The 21545-nt window shown below is 37.8% G+C and overlaps 1 protein-coding gene across 1 annotated transcript in view; it reads left to right on the plus strand.

Moving 5' to 3' along the window:
- Positions 1-21545, plus strand: part of LOC125281247 (neuronal membrane glycoprotein M6-b-like) — a 117684-nt gene that overhangs the window by 14339 nt on the left and 81800 nt on the right. The window lies entirely within an intron of this gene.

The following is a 21545-nucleotide window of genomic DNA, read 5'->3' on the forward strand; positions in this document are numbered from 1 at the left end:
CCATGATTGGATACCCCAGATCAAATATGTATAAGACGCAAAGTTCTGAATGATGATATATATGATGTCTCCAAATTTTTTGTCAAACTGAGGTATAAATGAGATTGACTATTCATTTTTTATTATTATAGGACAAAGTAGGGAAACAAAAGGAGGAGCTAAAGCATTTGAATTCCCAGCATAGGAACTGCATAAATGAGTTGAAAGCTGCTATGTCTTCTTTTAAAGAGACTCTTACCTCGTAGAACCACAAAACGGAGATCACTGAAAATAAAACCCACATCTCATCTAGCTATTGGCTGGATTGCAACATAAATTTAATTCCCAGTTTCACTGGGTGTGCACTGTTAGAGTGATATCATTAATTGGAAAGAGGACATTGGTGAAGGGAAATCCTTCTAGCAGGTGGAACTTTGGGCCATATTCCTGGTTATGCATTGTGATTGGAAGGAGAAATGGCCAGATATGGGATTATATACTGATTCATGGCCTAGCCAATCGCTTTGCACAATGGCCAATGATTTGGAAGGGACATGGAGTATTAATGACTACAAATTTTGGTGGAAAGCATATAGGTAGACTTCTCTGAATGAGGGCAGGGGAGGAAGTAACAATATTACATGAATTTGTGTTCATGTAAATCCTTACCAAAGAGTAACCTCAGCAGAGGAGGATTTAAATTTTAATAATCAAAAGGTGTGATTACGCATTCTGTGGGATGGCACTCACTCTTTTTCCCCAGCCATCCCCATCTTTCACAGTGAGCTTATGAACAAAATTACCTTGGTGGAGGAATGGAAGTTCTGCATTGGGTCATCACATGAACTCTCACTCATTGTCTGTGCCCATCATTGGATGCACTCTCCTAGAAGCATAGACCAACATTGAATCCCTTAATGGTACCATTCCTCAGAGTAATCTATTATCTGGTAGCCAGCTGTCTGGTACCAAATTGTTTACATTGGACCACTGTCATCAGGAAAGGGGCACTGTTTATTCTTACTGGAATAAACATTTACTCTGGATACAAGTTTGCCTCCCCTGCACACAGTGCTTCTGCCCAAACTACCATCCACAGATTCAGAATGCCTTTTTCACTGTCATAATATTCTATGCATCATTGTTTAAGATATGCACTTCATACCAAAGAAAGTATAAGCAATGGGCCCATGCTTATGGAGTTCTCTGGTCTTACCACGTTCCTTACCTTCCTGAAGCAATTTGCTTCATGGAATAATGGAATGACTTATGGAGACTTAGTGACACTGTCAGCTGCATGACAGTAGTTTGTAGGGCTAAGGAATGGTTCTCCAGAAGGCTATATATGCTTTAAATCAGTTCTAATACTGAGTGTATTCCTCCAATTACCAGGATTCATAGGTTCAGGAATCAAGGAGTAGAAATGAAAGTAAAGTTTCCACCCACTATTGCCCTTTCTGGTCCACTGGCAAAATTATTGCTTCTTATTCTCAATGTCTTCTTTTCTGAGGGTCTGTATGTCCTAATAAAGGGAAGAGTGCTTCCACCAGGAGACACAACAATGATTCCATTGAACTAAAATATAAAACTGTTACTGGCAACTTTGGGGTCCTCATGCCTGAGTCAACAGGCAAAGAGGAATGTTCCTATGTTCGCTGGGGTGATTGATCCTGACTACCCAGGGGAAATTGCACTGCTTCTCCACAGTGGGGGACGAAAAGATATGTCTGGAAGGTCTCATTATAGCCAGTCTGCTCTCTTGTTTTACTTTATCTTTTTGTTTTATTGCAGTTAGTGCCTCTTTAAAGCATGCACAGGGCACACGTACACCACTTAATAGTGAATACATTTTCTTTGTAAAGAAACTTAAGTGCAGAATGCTGCACTATTTTGCATACAATAGCTGGGAGAGAGTGCCATGAATTTTACCTCAAGAGGGAAATACATGAGATTAGTGAAAGCTTTTGACCACACAGTTTATATTTGACTGTTTTACAGATGAGTCTTCTAAAACATTTGAAATTCTGGATAAGTGGGACATTACAATTTATGTAGATATATTCATACATAAATTCCACCTTATATCCACATTGTTTATATAAATATGAATCACATTGGGAACATATAAAATGATAACTTCAACTTTTTTAAATACCCATTCCAAAAATTTGGGGGTTGTATTAAAGGTGAGCACATATGAGTATTGTTTCAGTTGCAAGGTTTTATCTGTTGTGTCCTTTCATTGAGAAGCTGTATTTGATATTACTTTATGAGCCTTTTTCTTTGGATGCTTCAGATAAGCTCCCTTGGTCACTGAAAACATAAAATTATAGAGACTGCCTTCAGTGCTCTTTCTTCTAGCCACATGTCAACATTTCCAGACTGAAATTTGGCCAGAGTAGCTAAAAATCCCGCTGGGCCTTTCAGAGCCCCATAAGGAACGTTTAAGTAGCAAACACACTTAATTATTAGATAAATTACAAATACAGGAGAATAAGATTTTTTAATTCTTTTTAAGTTTTAATAAGATTTTCAAGTTGGGACACAAGGCCACTTTATTTTTTATGAACTACCTTGGTTTCCAAAGAAATCAAAATATATGTGTGTATCTGTCAAGAATTGAATATATATAGTGGCCGCTGGGTGGCACACTGGGTTAAGCAACTGACTCTTGGTTTCAGCTTGGGTTGTGATCTAAGGGTCTTGAGATCCAGCCCCACTTCAGGCTCTTTGCTCAGACTCCCTAATGAGAAGGAGTCTGTTTAGGTCTCTCTCTCCTTCTCCCTCTGCCCTTCTCTCCCCCACTTTCTCTCTGTCTCTTTATATATATTAAATAAATAAATAAATATTTTTTAAAAAGATGAATATGTGTATCTGTGTTTATGTATATATGTGTGTGCATGTGGACACATACCCACTGTATATGTACATACTAGATATGCTATGTAATTTATGTATAACATATACATATAACATATACATGCAGCAGATATGCATGTGCATATGTTATATATATATCATATGCATACACACATACTCTATATGTATACATAAATCACATTTACTGAGTCATTCCTTGCTATGTGTAGGCTCTGTACTACTGCCTTATCTCAATCGATATAATCCTCACCATTTCATAGCTATGAGAACTAATGTCACAGAGTAAGAAAGTACAAAAGCCAGTATTTGAACCCAAGCACCCTGCCTTCATCTCTGTATTCTTCATCTCCTCTTAATGGTGGGGGTGAAGTCAATATCATTTAAAAATAAAGTTAATTCAGTTTGTTGGAACTGGGTGTTGGAAGTCACAACCACAGAAGACCTTTGCAGAGAGAGAAAGATAGAGAGAGAAACAAACAGACACACATTACATTTGGGACCCAGCAAAATAATATAAATTGTTTAATCTCTCTGGTGGTGCTTTCAAAAGAAGAGGAGCAGCATCATTGGATCCCATATGAGTTGGAAGAGCAGTTCTGTGAACATTTTCAGTGTTTTTTTTTTTTTAATATAACAAACAGAGAGACAACTTCATTACATTGTTATCATGCTCTATTAGTTGGGATATAGGGGTAACTACTATAATAGAACTGCTATAACAAAGAATAAGCTAGTATGATGGCTCACCTCCACAAACAGTTCAGGAACATAGGCTCTTTCTGTCTTCTGCAGTGATTATCGAGACTTGTCTTTCATTTCATACTCCATAATAGATGCTCCAGCTCCAGTCATCACATTCATGTTCTGCTAATTCATGAAGAAAAAACAGAGTAAACCCTACTCTTTTAACGCCAGGCTGTGTGGGTTCTGTACATCATTTCTGCCAATATCCCATTAACAAATTTCATCATTTGGTCTCGCCTACTTGCAAGGAGCTCTGAAAAGTGTAATCTTTAGCTGGGAATCTATGTGTCCAGCTATAAATATTGTTGCAGAAGAAGAAAGGATTTAGATTTAGGAATTCAGATTTAGGAAAATAGCAAGCAGCGTATGCCTTACATTTTACACATTAAAAAGGAAGAGAAAATTATTAAAATACATAATGTAAACTTTAAGATGTTTCCTTTTGGTCTTAAGTATAGGAATAACGTGATTTCTTTTTTGGTTACTCATGGTGCAGAACAATGACATCCTTGTAATATCCCACGTTCCAAACTATACTTATAATTAAGAAACTTTTTTAAAAAACTCCATGCAGCTTGTAACTATTAAGAAATTCATGATGGGAAATGAGGATTTTTGAAGTTGTTGAGAGTATTAATGTATTTTGAATATGTCTTTCTTTGCTTTCTAAAATGCTCCAAAATTAAGATTTTTAACAAGCTTGAGTAAGAAGATGCTGAAGTGCTTATGGTTTACATTTGAAGTTGGCTGACCTGCTGGTTTTGCTTAACATTTTGGCCAGTGTAAATTGAGGAAGGATATATTTTATAATGAAAAAAGAATATGTTAATTTAAAGTTACCTTTAAACCTAGATCCCTACCTCAAGATCAAGTGTAATGGTCTAGAAAGAATGGAAGAACTGGGTGATGCTGTGATTGTCTTGGAATTTTCATTTAAAGTGATATTAATATATTCTTATACAGCAATTACAACCATATAGCTTTCAGTCATAGAAACTTTTCATTTTAAATACATAACACTTTTCATGTTAATAATACATAAGTAGGGTATACTATATTTGCCTCATAAAGATAAAAGAGATAAAGTTGATATTCAGTTATTTTACAATCCCATCTATTATTTTCTTCAGACCAAGATTTGACAACAAAATAGGTTAAAGTGGAAATTTTAAATCTTCCCCTTATAGTAACTATAAAAGGAGTCAATTTTAAATAGCAAAAATTGTATCAAGTTCAGAAAATGACAGTTATCCTAATGGTCCTTTTCTTACAATGTCCCACTGATGAAAGCAGAAAGTTTTGCTCTCTTTATGCTAAATATCCCAACTGTGTGGAAGTTTTGGTTGGCTGATAGCAGTTGTGGTTAGGAGTATACATTTAGGAACTGGTCCTTTATTTTAATCCTGATTTTTTTTGTTTGTTTGTTTCTTTTTGGGTGATCAGGAGTTTCTTAGCTTTTCTTGAAGACCATTTCAGTGGTCTTCTCTGGTTAGTTGAATAATAAAAACCACCAACATAATTTCATTATTGTGAAAGTTAAATGAGATGATTAATATAAAAAGCCAGTACAGTGCTTGACTCACAATAAGTAATCCATAAATTCATGCCCAGAATCAAGTCGATATTCATTTTATCATGTAAAGAAGCTTCCTAAAGAGCCAATGGGATCAGCTGCTTCATGAATAAAAATATATAAAGTTGGACTTGTTGTATTCTAGGCTGAGAGATAGCCACAGCCAGTACATCCAGAAGAGATGGATTAGAATGGCAAAGGATACAAAATCCAAGGCTTATTTAGTCTGGAAAAGAAGGCTGAGTGTGTATATGTGTTGAGAGGAGGGGGCAGTGATTTTATAAAATTTTATTTGTTTGAATTAGATTATATTCTTATATCACTCCTAAAACATGAATTTCATGTTATTTTAAAGAAAACATTCTATTTACAGTTCAGTTTTGTGAAAATATCAAATTTATCCCCTTCTAAGAATTTTTCATCACTCTGAAGGAAATCACATAATCATTTGTTGCTGTGGCTGAGGTCAAAGAGGTTGCTCCCTGTGTTTTCTTCTAGGATTCGGTGGATTCCTGTCTCACATTTAGGTCATTCATCCATTTTGAGTTTATGTGTCTGATGTGAGAAAATGATCCAGTGTCATTCTTCTGCATGTGGCTGTTTTTCCAACACCATTTGCTGAAGAGACTGTCTTTTTTCCATGGGATGTTCTTTCCTGCTTTGTAGAAGACTAGTTGACCATAGAGTTAAGGGTCCATTTCTGGGATCTCTGTTCTGTTCCATTGATCTATATGTTTGTTTTTGTGTCAGTACCATGCTGTCTTGATGACTAAAGTTTGGTAACACATCTAATAGTTCATTTAAAAGTTAGACATCTTGGTTATGCATATAACTTTATATTTAAATGGCTATAAGTCAGATGCTAGATTTAACTTTTAGTAATGTCATATACTAGTATATTACTTGGCTAACAAGCCTCAGTCTCCACACTCATAAAACCATCTCTTGCATTGTCATGAATAGTAAATGAGAAAATGTAAGGATGCACTGGGCTTTATGTTACATATTTGGCAAATGCCTAGTCATCATCAGTTATTATCTTTAATATTATTCTATGCTTTTGTTATGGGTTTTGTTTAACAGACTATCAAAGTATAATAATCAGTTTTGCATTCTAATTTATCTATATTTGGATTGCAGAACAACCCTGTTTTAAGAGACATAGAAAACAGGAAAAGCAAATATCCTTTGTACATTTATTTGCTAAAATTTAAGTGCAATTAGATCTTTTTAATTTAGTGTTTCCTTTCAAGACTATCAATCTGAATCTCTCTGAGGATGATACGTAGAACACAAAAGATTTTTTTACATGATTACCACATAATTTATTAATAAAAGTGATATATTTATAATAGCATATTAAAATTGGTCTTAGAATCTGTTTTGAGCGTAACCTAAATGTTGAAAAGAGTTTATGGGTGGAGTTAAGATGGTAGAGTGATGGGGATGGGGGGCCTGGGTTTGCCTCACTCCTCAATCACAGCTAGCTAGTTCCATCAAATCATTTTGAATAACTAGGAAATCAACCTGAGGATTAAGAACAAAATATGCAAAATTGGAGGGTGAGAACATCCCTCAACTACACAGTCACCTAATCTTCAACAAAGCAGGAAAGAGTATCCACTGGGAAAAAGTCTCTTCAACAAATGGTGTTGGGAAAACTGGATGGTAACATGAGGAAGAATGAAAATGGACCATTTTCTTATACCACACACAAAAATAAATTCAAAATGGATGAAAGACCTAATGTAAGACAGGAAACCATAAAAATCCTTAAAGTGAAAGCAGGTAGCAAGCTGTTTCCCTCAGCTGCAGCAACTTCTGGCCAGACCCGTCTCCAGAGGCAAGAAAAACAAAAGCAAAAAGGAACTATTGGGACTTCATAAACTTCGCCACAGCAAAAGAAACAATCAACAAAATTAAGAGGCAAGCAGTGGAACAGGAGAAGATACTTGCAAATGACATATCTGCTGAAGGGTTAGTATCCAGAATCTACGAAGAACTTATCAAGAAGAACACTCAAAAACCAAATAATTCAGACAAAAAGTGGGCAAAAGACATGAGCAAACATTTCTGCAAAGAAGACATACAAATGGTCAACAGACACATGAAAAACTGCTCAACATCACTTGGTATCAAGGAAATACAAATCAAAACCACTCTGAAATGCCACCTCACACCAGTCAGAATGGGTAAAATTAACAAGACAGGAAAGAGTGTTGGCGAGGATGCGGAGAAAGGGAACCCTCTTGCACTGTTGGTGGGAATGCAAACTGGTGTAGCCCCTGTGGAAAACTGTATGGAGATTCCCCAAAAAGTCAGAAATACCCAGTGACCCAGCAATTTCACAACTGGGTATTTATCCAAAGGATAAAAATACTGATTTGAAGGGGCACCTGCACCCCGAATGTTTAGAGAATTATTATCAACAATAGCCAAATTATGGAAACAGCTCAAATGTCCATTGACAAATGAATGGATAAAGTAGATGTGGTATATATATGCACGATGGAATATTACTCAGACATCAGAATGAATGAGATCTCACAATTTGGCACAATGTGTATATAACCAGAAAGTATTAATCTAAATGAAATAAGTCAGTGAGAGAAAGACAAATATATGGTTTCATGCATTTGTGGAATTCAGAAATGAAACTAATGAATATAGGGGAAGGGAAGGGAAAATAAAATGAGATAAAATCAGAGAAGGACACAAACTGTAACAGACTCCTAACTTTAGGAAACAAGCTGAGTGTTGCTGGAGGGGAAGTGAGTGGGGGTAACGGGTAACTGGGTGATGAGCATTAAGGAGGACACGTGATGGAATGAGCACTGGGTGTTGTATATATGTTTATCAATAATGAAATTCTCCTGAATCCAGTACTACATTATATATTAAATAACTTGAATTTAAATTAAATACAAGTTTATGAACTAGGGAGTTGAATTTTGTTTATAGCAGCTACTTTTTTTTTCTTTTCTTTTTTTTTTTTTTTTTTTTTTTTTGAGACAGAGGGAGAGCTTGTGTGGGCAGTCAGGTGGAATGGGGGCAGAGGGAAAGGGAGAGATAGATTTTTTAAAGTAGGCCCAGAGCAGAGCCCAGTGTGGGGTTTGATCTCACAATCCTGAGATCATGACCTAAGCCAAAATCTAGAATAGGACGTTTAACTGAGTGAACCACCCAGGCACCCCACACAAACTCAATTTTTTAAAGTATTAGATATTGGTAATGGTTTTTCTTCTAACCAAACCCAGGGAAATCTGTAAACAATGAACAGCTTTATTTAGAGTTTTAGATATTACAGGTTTGGGTATTTATATTTGGTCAAATCAAATGAATGCCCAAGGGTGGAGGAGAAAGAGTTAATAAATGCAAAAACTGCAGGCTTACATAAGATGTTTTGAAAGAATTATGATTGGTGTAGGCAAAAATGACTAATATTGGCCAATATAGGATAGGTTACTCTGCTAGTTGCTATGTTGTAGTTCATCAAAATAAACATTCCGAGAATTATAAATACAGTTTGTGATTGGCACAGTCTAAAAGTTCATGTCCCATCCAAGTGTGGGTGTGCTTTCCCAAAGGCCTCCCAGCTCCATCTTAGGGTCCCTTGACATTCCTGACTTCATTTCAGATGTTTCTTTCTTTCTTTTTTTTTTTTTTAAAGATTTATTTATTTATTTGACAGAGACAGCCAGTGAGAGAGGGAACACAAGCAGGGGGAGTGGGAGAGGAAGAAGCAGGCTCCCAGCAGAGGAGCCTGACGTGGGGCTCGATCCCAGAACGCTGGGATCACGCCCTGAGCTGAAGGCAGACGCTTAACGATTGAGCCACCCAGGTGCCCCCATTTGAGATTTTCCTATTCACCTATTATTTTTATTTTTTTTTCATTTTTTTCATTTTTAAAATTTTTATTTATCTTTGTCTATTCACCTTTTAATCCTGACATATGAGGTTTATTATCTGGACATATCTTAAAGAACATGAAAATGCTAAATTTGCTCTGTCTAGATAGGTAATGTCTAGTTAGGTGTTAGTTTGAAATTTATAGAAATTGTAGCATGATTGCTATATGGTATCTTCATTGAATTTAATATTTTCTCTAATCATAACTTGCTATTTCAAGCTAAAAATCTGTTTATAGTCTATCTCTGTGGGAAAGTAACTGTTGACTCATATGTGTCAGATTATAAAAACACAGTGGTCACTGCAATCAAATTAAACTTCTCTCTCCCCTCCCCAACCTAAATGGGGACATGATGTCCTAGAAACAGCCAGACCTATAATAGATTCCATTTTACTCCTTAGCCTCCAAAATGGGTGTTTAGAATTCAATTTGGCTATTAGCCCACATTTATTCAAATATTTAACAAGCATTGTTTTGTACTTCAGCATGTCCTCCCAGCCCTCAACTTTGTAGCTAGTTAGGGGAGTAGGAGTAGAAGAAGGCCCCAAAACAAGAAACAAAAGCAGCTGTGAGTAAACCTCGTTTTGAAAGAGGGTGAAGAAAAACAATTCTGCCATAGCAGATGTTCAAATTATCAAAAGAGAAACTTCTTGCTTTATATTCAACAACTTAAATTTTTGAAAGTTTATGGCCGTTATTTAGGAGGAAATGAAATGAAGCATGTGTTTGATGTTTGTCAATTAACACATATATAGAATTAATTTAGGACATAGCTGACTCTTGTATCAACAGTCCTTGCTTCAATTTTAAAATTCTGAACTCTTTTTTAAAGTTCAACACCTGTGTGGATTTGGACTTTGTTTTTCTTTTAATCTCATAATTTCAAAACAGTGATATATAGCTGATACAGGCCTAATAGAACATCCGAGATCAAATGGAATTTTAAGCTTGCAGCAGCATGATATCTGTGTGTGGCATAAAACTGTGAGGTCAGGCATCATTACAAAACAATAATCAATTTCAAATTGAAAGCAAATTGCATGCTTGGGTGGTCTAAGAAATCAGAATTACTCTTGGAATGTGGAAAAGTTAGCTGAACTAGAAAAGTCTTTCTTGGAGATGCATATTTCATTATCACATTTCTTAGTACCATAAGTGAGTTCTGCATTTTACAATGTGCCCCAATCTAAAAGGTAATTTTGTCATAGTACAGTTAACTCAGGGGTTAAATGCACCAAACACCCACACATTCAAAAATTCATGTATAACTTGACTACCCAAAAATTTAACTACCAATAGCCTACCATTGACTGGAAGAGTTACCAATATAATATAAATAGTTGATTAACACATATGTTATATGTGTACATATAATATATATTATATGTATGTCACAACATAACTAAGCTATAGAAAAAAAGTCATTAAGACACTCATAAGGTAGTTACAGCACCGTAGTTGAAAAAAAAATCTGCAAATAGGTGGACCCGTGCAGTTCAAACATGTATTGTTCCAAGTCTTGCCTGTGCTTTGGAAGTAGTACAAGTCAACAACGAAGCTTATGAAATTATAAGGAGCTAAAATGAATTCTTCATAGAGTCACATTTGTGTACTGGATGATGTACTCTATTAGGGTCATAGTACAGTCTTGGAACATCACATAATTTTTTGTGTGTCATGTAAAAAGTTGCTGTGGCAGATGTCAAAGAGGTTACAGGCTATGTTGTCCTCCAAGATTTTGATGGATTCCTGTCTCACATCGAGGTCTTTCATCCATTTGGAGTTTATCTTTGTGTATGGTGTGAGAGAGTGGTCAAGTTTCATTTTTTTTGCATGTAGCTGTCCAATTTTCCCAGGACCATTTATTGAAGAGACTGTCTGTTTTTCACTGGATGTTGTTTCCTGCTTTGCCAAAGATTAGTTGCCCAAAGAGCCGAGGGTCCATTTCTGGGTTCTCTATGCTGTTCCATTGGTCTATGTGTCTGTTTTTGTGCCAGTACCATGCTGTCTTTGTGATCACAGCTTTGTAGTACAGCTCGAAATCCGGCAACGTGATGCCCCCAGCTTTGTTTTTCCTTTTCAGCAGTTCCTTGGCGATTCGGGGCCTTTTCTGGTTCCATACAAATTTTAGCATTGTTTGTACCAGCTCTTTGAAAAATGTCCTCGGTATTTTGATCGGATAGCATTGAAAGTGTAGAGTGCTCTGGGTAGCATGGACATTTTAACTATGTTTATTCTTCCGATCCATGAGCATGGAATGTCTTTCCATCTTTTGTGTCTTCTTCAATGTCTTTCCTGAATGTTCTGTAGTTTCTAGAATATAGATCCTTTACCTCTCTGGTTAAGTTAACTCCAGATATCGTATGATTTTTGGTGCTATTGAAAATGGAATCAATTCCCTACTTTCTCTTTCTTCAGTCTCATTGTTTGTGTATAGAAATGCAACTGATTACTGAACTGTGTTGCTCTATAAGTTCTAGTAGTTTGGGGGTGGATTCTTTTGGGTTTTCCATATAGAGTATCATGTCATCTGCGAAGAGAGAGAGTTTGACTTCTTCTTTGCGAATTTGAAAACGTTTTATTCTTTTTGTTATCTGTTTGCTGTTGCAAGGACTTCTGGTACTATGTTGAACAATGATGGCGAGAGTGGGCATACATGTCGTGTTCCTGATCTTAAGGGAAAGGCTTTTATCGATTGAGAGGATCATATGGTTCCTGAGTCTTTTCTTGTTGATATGATCTATCACACTGATCGATTTGCGAATGTTAAACCACGCTTGCACCATGGGATGAATCCCACTTGGTCGTGATGGATAATCCTTTTAATATACTGTTGGATCCTATTAGCTAGGATCTTGTTGAGAATTTTGGCACCCATATTCATCAAGGATATCTGTCTGTAATTCTCCTTTTTGATGGGGGTCTCTGCCTGGTTTGGGGAGCAAGGTAATACTGGCCTTGTAGAATGAGTTTGGTAGTTTTCCTCCTGTTTCTATTTTTTGAAACAGCTTCAGGAGAATAGGTATTATTCCTTCTTTGAATGTTTGGTAGAATTCCCTGGGGAATCTGTCAGGCCCTAGAGTCTTGTTTATGGGGAGGTTTTTGATCATGGCTTCAATCTCTTCATAATTAATCGATCTGTTTAAAAAATCAATTTCTTCCTGTTTCAGTCTTGGTAGTTTTTAGGTTTCCAGGAAGGCATCCATTTCTTCCAGTTTGTATAAATTATTGGCATAAAGTTGTTGATAAAAGTTTCTAATGATCCTTCCTATATCATTGGTGTTGGTTGTGACCTCTCCCTGTTCATTCATAATTTTATTAATTTGGGTCCTTTCTCTATTCTTTTGAATAAGTCTGGCCAGTGGCTTATCGATCTTATTTATTCTTTCAAAGAACCAGCTTCTAGTTTTGTTCATCAGCTCTACTGTGCTCCTGGTTTCTAATTCATTGATCTCTGCTCTATTCTTGATCAGCTGTGTTCTCATGCATGAGTTAGGCCTGTTCTTCTGTTCCAGCTCCAGCTTCTTAAGGTGAGAATATAAAAACTGCATTTTATATTTTTCTATTCCTTTGAGTGAGGCTTGGATGGCTATGTATTTTCCCCTTAGGACTGCCTTTGCAGTGTCCCATAAGTTTTGGACTGATGTATTTTCATTTTCGTTGCTTTCCATAAATTGCTTACGTTCTTCTTTAATTCCCTGGTTTACCTAATCATTCTTAAGCAGGATGGTTCTTAGTTACCAAGTGTTTGAGTTTCTTCCAAATGTTTCCTTGTGATTAAGTTCCAGTTCCAAAGCATTGTGTTCTGAGAATATGCAGGGAATAATCTCAGTCTTTTGGTATCAGTTGAGACCTGTTTTGTGACCCAATATATGGTCTATTCTGGAGAAAGTTCCATGTGCATTCAAAAAGAATGGGTATTCTGTTGTTCTGGGGTGTAGTGTTCTGTATATATCCATGAGGTCCATCTGGTCCAGTATGTCATTCAAAGCTCTTGTTTCTTTGTTGATTTTCTGCTTAGGTGATCTGTCTATTGCTAAAGAAGAGTGTTGAGGTTCTCTACTATTAACGTATTATTATCTATATGTCTCTTTATTCTGTTTAAGAGTTGGCTTTTGTATCTAGCTGCTCCACTGTTGGGGGCATATATATTTATAATTGTCATATCCACTTGTTGGATACATCCTTTAAGAGTAATATAGTGTCTTTCTGTATCTCTAATAACTGTCTTTAGTTTAACATCTAATCTGTCTGATCTGAGAATTGCTACCCCAGCTTTCTTTTGAAGTCCGTTGGCATGAAAAGTGGTTCTCCATCCCTTCACTTTCAGTCTGGATGTATCTTTAGATTCAAGATGAGTCTCTTGTAGACAGTAAATGGATGGGTCATGGCTTTTTACCCAATCTGCAACCCTGTGGCACTTTATGAGAGCATTTAGGCCATTCACATTGAGAGTGATTCTTGAGAGATATGATTTTAATGTTGTCAAGTTGCCTGTGAAGTCCTTGTTTCTATAGATTGTCTCTGCAAATTTCTGTTCTGTATTACTCTTGGCATCTTTTTACTCTTATAGAACTTCCCCCCCTTAATAGCTCATGTAGGGCTGGGTTGTTGGTCACATATTCTTTCAGTTTCCGCTGGTCTTGGAAGCTCCTTGTCTCTCCATCCATTCTGAATGACAGCCTTGCTAGATAAAGAATCCTTGGCTGGATGTTCTTCTCACTTAGTGCTCTGAATATGTCTTTCCAGCCCTTTCTGGCTTGCCAGGTCTCTGTAGACAGGTCTGATGTTATTCTGATGTTCCTCCCTCTGTATGTGAGGAATCTCTTCCCCTTGCTGCTTTCAAGATTGTTTTCTTGGATCTAAGATTTGCAAATTGTACTATTATATGTCATGGTGTAAGTCTATTGTCATTGATCTTGGGAGGGGTCCTCTCTGTTTCTTGGACACAAGTGCTTGTTTCCTTGCCGAGATTAGGGAATTTCTCAACTATGATTTGCTCAAATATCTCTTCTAGACCTCTCCTTCTCCACCCCCTCAGGAATCCCAATAATCCTGATATTGGAACATTTCTTTGAGTCACTAATCTCTCTCAGTTTGATTCCTTTTGGTCTTAATCTGTTTTCCCATGCTGCCTCGGTTTCCTTCTTTTTTTATCATCTTATCCTATAGCTCATTAATTCATTCTTCTGTCTTGTTTACTCTGGCAGTCAGAGCATCTAATTTAGACTGAATTTGATTCATAGCATTTTTAAGTTCGGCCTGATTAGATCTTAATTCTGCCCTTAAAGATTCTATATTGTCACTAATATTTTTCTTGAGCCTATATCGCTTTCATAATTGTTACTCTGAAGTCTGTCTCTGACATCTTGGTTATATCCTATCCTTTAGGTCTGTGGCAGAGGCCATAGTGTCTGATTCTTTCCTTTATTGGGGGTTCCTGCTCTTAGTCATTCTGTTGAGGGGTGGTTGAGGGAATACACAGAGTCCAAAGTATTAACTACGACCCAAGCAAGATTCACCTGTTTTATAGGGACCTTAGGGTTGTCAGCCTCTTGTTCTTCCAGCCTGTCCTCTGGGGGAGGGGCCTGCATGCTGTTATGCAGATAATCCTGCTTGGGCAGAGTTGCCCACCCCCTGTGGTAAAAAATGGTTTTGGGTTTATTTTTTCCTCTGGCAGCTTTCCCTGGTGGCTTTCTGCATCTCTTCAGAGAGTCAGAGCAGACTGATTCACATTCAAACATTTGTCTCAGAACAGAGAGATCGCAGTCTACTCATCACTGAGCTGTCCAGGGCACACTGACTCAGTTTCTGTCTGTGCTGCTGAAAACCCTCAGTCTCCTGAGTTGTGCGCCCCACAGCAGCACTCCCAGCTGTCACTCCCAGGGCCAGGCACATCTCTGCCCTTTGTGCTTCTAACAGTGCCAGCCACCCATGGTTTACTCGCACACCTCAGTAGCTCCAGGTTTCAGTCTGGTGACTGCCTAAGGTCCTTTCCCCACCACTGCCAGTCTACAGTCCCCAGCGCTGGAGGTTTTTGTTTTCCCGGCACAAGAGCATGGAGGGTCCCTCCCACTTCTGTTTATCTTCTGGTATCTTCCTGCAGATTCACAGCTCCCTGCTTCACACCTGGAAACCAACCACTGGAGATGTTCTGTTTGTAGAGATCCAGATGTATCTTCTTACATCTTAGGCTGATGCCGTGGGTGTTCAGGATGGTCGTAGATTTCCAGCTCAATTTGGGGACTGGTTGAAATACGGTCCGTTACTCCTCCACGATCTTTTTTTCTTCCAAACCATTTGAGAACACTTTTGACAGGCCACTTGGCACATAAACATATACACCAATTGGTGGCATGGATTGTATTATATGATGTACTTTAATGCTTGTCAAAACTTATATTTGGTGGCTAGTGACTTGTCAAGTTAGTTGACAAATAGTGACTGGATACTCAAAAGTAGAATGATTATGCTTAAACTGTGCCTCTGAGATTGTTTAGTTGGAAAAAAGGTTCCTTTTGGTTTGTCAGTATTCAGCTAACCACACAACTGCTGCTTTTTGAATACTTGTTTTTTCTTAAGAAAATGGTTTCCAGAAAAAGAAATTCTGTCATACCGAAGGACAATGCTGGACAGGAGATTCAAAGTAATATTAGAAACAGCAGGTGAAGGAAGGTTTCTCTGATCTTCCCTTAGAATATAGTCCAGAAAGAAAAATATCCAGTGCATGGTAGGCACAATTTTCTGCCTGTGGACATTCACAAGGTTGCATTGTGGGAACAGAGGTCATTCAAACTGTTCATTGTTCTGTGGTTCCTACTTTGGCAGCCAGAAGCGAATGAATTATGCAGTGCTTTTTATTTCTGCATATTTCATGCCATGAGTACAATAATGCATTCTGTGCTCTCTGTATCCTCTTGTTTTATCTCTTCTGTTCCTCCAGCCCCACTGCTTCCGGAACTTAGTCACCACCAGACTTGTGACTGCTTGCCTCAAGCCATAGAAAATGGTTATGCGGATAAATTCCCTTCTGACTCCAAGAGAAACACACTTTATTTTCACATCTGGACTGGTCAGCCAGCCAACAAATATTTATTAAGCACCCACGAAGTGCCTTGCAGTGTGTCTGGCCTCTTTTGGGGGACTGCAAGCTGAGACAAATGTCCACAATGGCAGACATGCCACATTAGTCTCTTAGCATCTCCACCTGTGGAAATATGGCCTCTTGGGCTTAGAAGAGGGAACTTGAGAAGCACCTCTTTCGAAATTATCATTTGCAAGGATTTTTTGTTTGTTGTACGTGAATTGCTTTGTGCAGTTGGGAAAAAAGATTAGCATGACTAGTCATAAGTCAAGGTACTATTTTTTATGAATTCATACCATCAAATTTTAATATACCTTTGAATCACTAGTGAGGTTCTAGCTAAAAAGCAGATTTTTTAAAAAAGATTTTATTTATTTATTTGACAGAGACAGCCAGCGAGAGAGGGAACATAAGGAGGGAGAGTGGGAGAGGAAGAAGCAGGCTCCCAGTGGAAGAGTCTGATGTGGGGCTCGATCCCAGAACGCCCTGAGCCAAAGGCAGACGCTTAATGACTGAGCCGCCCAGGCGCCCCTATCCATTCACCCCTAAAAAGCAGATTTTTGATGCACTAGGTCTGGAGTGTTGCCCAAGACTGTATTTTTCACAAGCACCCAGGAATGATTTTCTCTTGGTCCACACACCATGATTAAGTAGCACTTACTAAATCAATGGTTTCTCACCTTGTGGTATATTAGGATAGCTTAGGATCCTTTAACAATAATACTCCACGTTGGGACCCACTCCCAGAAGTCCTGAAGTTTAACCAGTCTGGAGTGTAGACTGGACATGGATATTTTAATTTTTTTAAATTATTTAAATTCAGTTAGTTTACATATGTAACATATATGTGTATATATGTGTGTATATATATATGTATGTATATGTACATTATATATATGTATATATAAACAAATAACATATTATTTGTTTCAGGGGTAGAATTTAGTGATTCATCAGTTGCATATAGCACCCATCACTCATTCCATCATGTGCCCTCCTTAATGCCCATCACCCAGTTACCCCATCCCCCCATGCAGCTCCCCTGCAGCAGCCCTCAGTTTGTTTCCTAGAGTTAAAGAGTCTGTCATGGGTTGCCTCCCTCCTTGATTTCATCTTATTTTATTTTCCCTTCCCTTTCCCTATGTTCTGTTTTGTTTCTTAAATCCCACATATGAATAAAATCATACAGTTTTTGGACATGGGTATTTTAAAGCCTCCATAGATTTTTTTTTAAAAATTTTTATATATTTATTTGAGGGAGAGAGAGCACGTGTGTACACAGTGGGGGGGGGGGGGGTGCAGGGATAGCAACAGGGCTCAATACCAGGACCTTGAGTTCATTACCTGAGCCAATGTCAGACACTTAACCAACTAAACCACCCAGATGCCCCTCCACAGATGGTTTCAATATGTACTATTATGGAGAGGATGCAGCAGATTTATTTTTTTGAAAGGGAGGATAAATCCTTTTTGGTGTGTAGGGGAGGAAAAATATCTTTTGCTCTGTCCTTTTAAGTTCTTGATTGTAATGAGGAGAGATTAACAAGAAAAAAGTATTCAGTTTTATTTAATGTTTTATGTGACAAATCAGCCTTCATAAAGAAATGAAGACCTGAAGAAATGGTAACACCTGAGTATTTTTATGCTAGGTTTGAATTTCTACTGTAAGTCATTGAAAAATGTAATAAGACAAAATGGTGTGAGCTAAGTAATGTGTAGAGTAAGGGAAAATTTAACAAGGGCTATGTCTTCAGCATCTTTGGAGACAAGGATGTTCCCTTCCTGTATGTAATAGGATTAGCACCTTCTTGTGACCTGTGTTCAGGAAATTTGAATGGTATCTGTTCAGATAGGGTTCTGCTGTTTCTCAAACTCCTTATCTAAGAGTATTCAGTTTGCCGTGGTGCCATCAGGTTCTAATTTAAACAAGGCAAATTTTTTTCACTTGAAGAAAGCATCCTTCTAAGTCAGTTATTCTCAACCAGGGTGCCTTTGACCTCCAAGAGACATTTGGCAACATCAGGAGACATCTTGATTTGTCACAACTAGGGAGTGGGCTACAGCTACCTAGTGGGTAGAGCCCATGGATACAATCCAATATGTATCTTACGATGCATAAAATAGCCCTGATCACAGAATTATCCATCCCCAAAGGTTAATAGTCCTGAGGTTGAGAATCTTGGTGTAACTTAATTAATTCCTGTCCTTCACGGATCAAGGAGTTAGTTTACCTCTTTTTTCAGTGACTGTTGGAATAATTACTAAAAACATGTGGCTAGTAGATTTTCTTTCATGTATAATTCCATTTTATAGAATGATACTGTTGTAAAGATTTTGAAAGCACTCTTCCTCCTCTTTAAAGTCAGGTTACAGATGTATAATCTCCCAAAGTTACTTTAAGTTAAATTATATGTTTCCATAGTCATTGGGAGGACAATTAAGAAACCATGTGCTGCCCAGTTCATTAATGTGAAAGCACTATCATGTTTCATGTTCTCATTATAGTCAGTGCTTTTCTTTCTAGCACTTTTTAGCCTTAAAATCATGAGGATTTGTGTAACCATTTGATTAATGCTACTCTAAACTTTCAGTTTCATGAGAATAGGAACCACATCCATTATGTTCTCAACCATATCCCCAAAGCCCAGAACAGTTTCCCTAGGATTTAGTAGACACAAACATTAACTGAATTGATAATTCTACTACTAGCATATATGTAGGACATCATTAGGATCATGAATTGGCCATTATTCACACATTCATATCTAATATCTTCTGTCTTCTAGCCTTTGCCACTGGAGGAATTGTAGGATGGAGAGTTTGTGTCTAAGCACTGTGTTTCTGATATTATTCTCAGGGAATTAATGTCTGGGCTACATCCATGGATTGGGTAGCATTTATCTGCAGTGGGGCCAGACATCAGTAGTATTTAAATCTCTAGATAATTCCAATTTGCATATATGTTCAGAACCACAATTGAGGTCCTTGCTTCTCAAAATGTGGTCCTGAGACCAGTAGCATTACCATCACCTAAGAGTTTATTGGAAATCCAGAATCTCAGGCTGCAGCCCAGACCTTTGGCATCAGAATCTGCCTTTTAACAAAGCCCCCAGGTAATTTGTTTGCATATCCGCGTCTGAGAAGTCTGATTAATGTCCCAATATTGTATCTGGCCTAGAAAACTGTTGAGCCCACTATGAAGGAGTTGTATATTTCTGGAGGCATAACACAATGTGTTGGGAAATAGCAGACTCTCAGGAGGGTGGAAAAGAAGTCTTTTGCTTTTGGAACAAAAAAATTTTCTGTAGTTCTCATATACCTACCATAAGCAATGTGGTGTGAAACCACAAGCACTTCCCCAGGTGATTCTCATGTGCAGTCAACAGGAAGACTCTGCTGCCTTATCACACCATCCTTCTCTCCCAGCATTGTAAATCGCTGTTTCCACCCTTGGCTTCAACAGGGAGAGTAGGGCTAAGGGGTCTTGTTGATGGCAGTCTGATGGAAACTGACTGATGGACTCCAGGACTGCTCTGTGGAGAGAGGTGCTGTCCTCTCACCACCCTTGTTTCTGGTGTAGTCAAGCCAGTATGAGGAGGTTCGTGCTGCTCAGCCTTCCCTGTCTCTTCCCCCAAGATGCCTCCAGAGTCCTCTGTACCAGGAAACCCAAGGTACTTAACTGAACTAACTCTTTCCACTTAGTTCATCATCATTTGATCTTGACTTATGTTTGTTACCAAGAATGGAAGCACACAGCATTTATCAGTGGACCCAGTAGGCACAGACTGGACTGCAGTTAATGTAGTTGGAAGATCAAGGCCACTCTAGAGGGGGCATCTGCTACTTAGTACCCTACTTCATGCGCCAACCATTGAGAATAGGGCTTCTATATTTCGCTGTCATTATCTTTGATTCAGCAGTGACTTACCATAGAGAGAAAAGGGACGCAGAAGAAGTTATTCTCTTTAGTTCAATGTTAGTCATTGAGAGCTGGGGAAGTGATGATGTCTGCAGAAGACTGAGTACTTTGGGTTTGATGGCCTCCCTTAATGGAGGCTGAGAGGGGAAAGGTCTTGAAATTTGAGTACGGAGGGCTGGCTCATATAGACTCTATCCCTTCCAGGCCTTGTAACATCATCAGTGTTGGGAACTTATAAATATTGTGGATGCATAATAGAAACATTTTTTACATGCTCCAGTAAAGCAGCTATATACTGATACATATGGTATTATAAACATACAGAGGAAGGAATGCAGTATTTGTGGGTAATGTTCTAAGATTTTGCCAGAGAAAAATGTGCTAGCCTACAGTTTTGTGAAATGCTTTCTAATTTCTAATGAATTGCTTTCTAATTCATTAGCTTAAAATTTGAGTAAATTTTTATCACTGCATATTGAAAATAGTAATTTTTTGGTCTTTCCTCAGCACATAACCAAAAAATAAAAACAGTAAGTGTTTTATGCTTGTGAATTGTAGAATTGAGAGAAAGGTCAAGGTCAAAATTGCATTTCTGTTGGTAATTTAGTAAATTAAAAGTGTATCACGAAAGTGCACAGTGTAAGTTTCTGTGTTTTTCAAATATTTGTTCTTTTATTTTGCATGTTTTAGCTTGAAAAAGATACTGCTACATTTTATTGGGGAGGCTGTTATGATAACACTTGAAAGTAATTGGGAGTGAAAAACTGCTGAAAATCCAAACATAAAATATTATATAGCTTTGTGGTATAAGGTAAACCTGTTTCCCTGCCATGCACACTTCCATTTTCTTCCCATTTATTGTTGGGAAATGTCAGTCTTGATAGCACTTCCATCTTTCTATCCACCACTCTTGTCTGCAGCAGTGAGACAAGGTGGAAGGATGTGGGACTGTAAGAGGTGGTCTTGGCACTGGGATTTTTTTACACAGTTGTAGTAAGTACCTTTGAATCCTTTTGAGGGTGACAGCACTTCCTGCTGTTTTTCTAAAAAGACAAAAAAGATAATGAAATATTTAGTGCTTATGCTAGCTAATGATAGTTTGAGAAGAATTTCAAAGTGAGGTTTAATCTTCTATATGATGCCTGTATATTGTATAATAAACTAATTCTCCATGAATATTTAATAAAAAATAGGGTTTTTTAATATTATAAAAAGATTTTACTTATTTATTTGAGAGAGAGATTGAGAGAATGACTGGGAAGAGGGGCAGAGGGAGAGGGAGAAGCCAGCTCTGCAGGGAACCTGATGTGGGACTGGATTTCAGGATCCTGGAATCATGACCTGAACCAAAGGCCTGAGCCAAAGGCAGACACTTAACCAACTGAGCCATCCAGGTGACCTAAAAATAGTTTTTTATGTACACTTTAAATGGAAGTTCTACAGAACAATGCCATAT

Source organism: Ursus arctos, chromosome Y, assembly GCF_023065955.2.
Source record: "Ursus arctos isolate Adak ecotype North America chromosome Y, UrsArc2.0, whole genome shotgun sequence".
NCBI classification, from domain to species: Eukaryota; Metazoa; Chordata; class Mammalia; order Carnivora; family Ursidae; genus Ursus; species Ursus arctos.